This window comes from Bison bison, unplaced genomic scaffold (assembly GCF_000754665.1).
Source record: "Bison bison bison isolate TAMUID 2011002044 unplaced genomic scaffold, Bison_UMD1.0 scf7180017864097, whole genome shotgun sequence".
Lineage (NCBI taxonomy): Eukaryota > Metazoa > Chordata > Mammalia > Artiodactyla > Bovidae > Bison > Bison bison.
Genome location: NW_011494669.1, coordinates 1,669,105 through 1,672,946, shown reverse-complemented (window position 1 = coordinate 1,672,946; position 3,842 = coordinate 1,669,105). Strand labels below are relative to the sequence as shown.

Sequence of the window (3,842 nt, the reverse complement as noted above, 5' to 3'; positions counted from 1 at the left end):
TTTTCCTACTCAGTTTTAACTTGCTGTAGTGGTGTAGCCCTCTGGGTAATGGCAGATGGTGTGGTCTTTGCACATCTGCTGGCCTCTGAGAGTGGTCATAGTGCAGCTGAGCACTTGTCTCTCCACTGGAGAGAGATCCTTACTGGATTCTTTCTAGAAGCAATACTCTGCCTCACCATACCGATCTGATGTGTAGAGGCAGGCAAGGTCTGAGCAGGTACAGGGGGGTTAATATTCAACTGAACAGCGCCTTTCATAATTTCCTGTAGTTTCTCTGTCCTTATTCGTTGAACATTTATTTGGTTTCTGTATTCATCTGATTTTTGCTCTGTAGACAGCGTCCAACCTCGGGATGTTAGTCAATGTTGTTTGGCACTGCTTCTAAGGCCTTTTAAGTATCAATGATTCTATAACTGTGTCCAGAGTGCCTTTATTTCAGTAATATTTGGCTGCACCACAGAGTATGTCTGTTGGACTTGATGTTTTCATCTACTAGCTTGTCTCTTCTGCTTCTTTCTTGATCGGTTGAAGAGTCAGAGCCAGGAGAGTGTTAATGTGCCTGTTATCTGGCTCCAACTTGGTGGCCTGCCTCAGACGGTGAATGGTGATCTCTGTTGGTGCTTTGTCATGCAGACAGTAGAGTGTGTGGGCAGTCCCAGGGAGAATTCTGGGCTGGTGGGTTTCTTTTCCAGAGCCTCTCAAATCACTGCATAGCCTGTTCATAGTACTTTTCTCCCCATTTTAGAAGTGTCCTTCCCTCTTCACAGTCAATCTCAGGACATTCAATTCTATAGGAATTTGTACACTTCTTGCAAAGATTTCCCACCCTGTGGATGTAAATGTCTCCAGTATTCTTGCCTGGGGAATCCCTTGGACAGAAGAGCCTGGTGTGCTACAGTCCATAGGGTCACAAAGAGTCAGACATGACTGAAGTGACTTACCATGCACGCATGCACAGATGTAAGTGTGTGCTTCTAGAAGCCTGCCCAGGTGATAGCAGACCCAGGCATAGCTTCCCCAGGTGACCAGATGTCCAATTTTGCCTTGGTGATCCTGTCTGTGCATGATAAATTCCTCTGCTGGTTCTAAGTATTCCAGAGCCACCTGGTATTGGCCTCTGCAGTGTTTAATATAGGCAAACAGATTGTACATGATTGCTTTGAATTCTGTGTTTAAAAACTCTACCTGATCATATCCTCTGTCTTCTAAATCATCTAAGGAGCTTTCTTCACCACGTACATTCCAGGTAAAATGGCATTTCAGTTGTAGAAAGATATTTTCTAAGGAATGTGTGTTGTTTTCACAGTAGCTAAGGAAAGTGAACATCTAGGAATGTGAGTAAGCAGATGTACAAAGTAACAGGTTTAAGGCATAGGCATTGGGCCACTTCTTAGAAGAGGTTAAATATACAGAAGATGTACCGATTTATAGTCCTTCATCTACCTTCACACAGTAGTAAGATGAACCATGAACCTTGTGGTTTCTTTTGCAGGCTGTTTCAACTTGTCTTGGAGGAGACAGTATTAAGATATTACCTGACAGACAAGACATGGGAGAAGGATAAATTCTTGTACTAATTAGGGAGCTGGCATTCATTCCAGACAACAGTGGCTAAAAATTAGCTCAGCAGTCCTTCCCAGATCAATCCATGTGCAAGAGACCATTTTATTCACCAAGATTTGATTCATTCCTAGATTTGATTGAATTCTTTCCATTAGTCTTTCTAAATGCATGCATATCAGTCTGGGGACAAGAGAGAGAAAGAGAGAGAAAGGAAGACAAACTCATATCTACAGAGTCAGGAAGAGGGGAAGCAAAGGGGGACAGGGGGAAAGAAAAGAATTTGCTTTGTCAAGTGACCATCCAAGGGAGACAAGCATATTTATCAGTAAAGAGGAATAGCTCACAAATTCACTCTGTGCCCAAATAATGATCTTTATTTTTAATGTTACGGTGGTGGCTTAGTTGCTAAGTCATGTCCAACTCTTGCAGCCCCATGGACAGAGAAGCCTGACAGGCTACAGTTCATGGGATTCTCCAGGCAAGAATATTGGAGTGGATTGCCATTTCCTTCTCCAGGGGATCTTTTCAACCCAGGAATTGAACCTGGGTATCCTGCATTGTAGGCAGATTCTTTACCAACTCAGCAACAAGGTAAGTTTTGCACATAATAATAGGCAAATTGGCAGCTATGATTCAGGGTTTGCAGAGGTGAAAAAAGCCCGATACAAGTGTCTCCCTGCAAAGGTCAGGGTCCCTGGTGCTCGCCCACCTCCAGATCCTCACTAGACAAACTCAGCTCTGGGGCAGGTTTCTCCTTTAGCGCCAAGAGGATCTGGCTCGCAGGTGTAACTTTGGAGGAGCTCTCTCTAACACTCGTGTCAACAGCGTCCCTCTTGTCCCTGAGGTCAGTTCTGGACTCTTGCTGCTTCAATAAGATGCTACCTTCCTTCTCCAAAGCCCAGAGGTAAAGTCCCAGGAGCTGCCTGGATTGACGGGCTTCCTCTTTCTGGTCAAGCACCTGCTGGAGCCCCTGGACTGCCACATGACTTTGGCCGAGTTCCTGAGCCAGCTCCAAACACAGGACATTAATGAGCATCTGGAGCTCCTCCTCAGACAGCAGGATGATGCTGGATAGGTCTTCCTTCAGCTGCCTGGCCACGTTCTTCCACTTCAACCCTGCCCTGCTGTTTCACCTCTGTTGAAGGATTCCTGGGTAATCCAAGCTGTACCTCCATCTGAACTGTGTGTCCACTTCTCATTCCCAGCCAAGCCACAAAGTTAGTATTGGTAGGAAGACACAGGAAGTAATCACTGTCATCCGCTATAGCGACATCGTCTGCCAGGCAGGGTGACTGGTGCCAGGGACTTATCAATGGCCAGAATGTCACAAGCCTTGTTCCTCAGCTGTTTGAGACAAGAAATGGCCACACCATGCTGTTCCTGGCTATTGTTGCAGCACAGCAGACACTGCTTTGAAGAGCCTGGATTTTTAATGTTATACTCAAATCTAATTTATTTTATACTGATTTTGAATTCTTTCACCTCCTAAAGTTTCACAGTGTACCCTCTTCACACCAAGGCAGGTGGCGTTTCAAGAATATTTATTAAACATGCAGAAGTGCATTAACTGGTGTGAGGAAATGGTCAAAGTCCATGACTAAGACAAATGCAGGATATCATGTGTTCTATTGAATGTAAAATATGATAAAACTTTGAGAAAGAAGATAGATAATGATAATGCAAATAAGAGTTAACATCTCTTGATCACTAATTATATGCCAGGTACTGTCCTAGGGACTTCACTTGTATTAATTCATGTAATCCTCACAACTCTGTAGGGAAGGAGCTACTATCTGCAGATGGGGCATTAAATAACTTGTGCAAGGTCATATAGTTTATTAACTGGTAGAGGTAGAATTTGAATCTAGGCAGTCTAGCTTGAAAGCCCACATTTTTGGGGGTTAATTAATATTGTGTTAGTTCCAGGTATACAGCAAAGTGATTCAGTTATATATATAATATACGTATGTATATCATATTATTTTTTATTAATAGGTTATTGCAAGATACTGAATATAGTTCCCTATGTTATATGGTAATACCAGATAATCAGGATTGTTTGATCACTCACCTAGAGCCAGATATCCTGGAATGTGAAGTCAAGTGGCCCTTAGGAAGCATCACTACGAACAAAGCTAGTGGAGGTGATGGAATTCCAGTGGAGCTATTTCAAATCCTGAAAGATGATGCTGTGAAAGTGCTGCACTCAATATGCCAGCAAATTTGGAAAACTCAGCAGTGGCCATGGGACTGGAAAAGGTCAGTTTTCATTCCAATCC

At 43.4% G+C, this 3,842-nt stretch overlaps 1 pseudogene; it reads right to left on the bottom strand.

Annotated features, from left to right (window-relative positions):
- Positions 1–2,248: 2,248 nt before the first annotated feature.
- LOC104987539 overlaps positions 2,249–3,842 on the bottom strand; it is a 25,280-nt pseudogene continuing 23,686 nt past the window's right edge.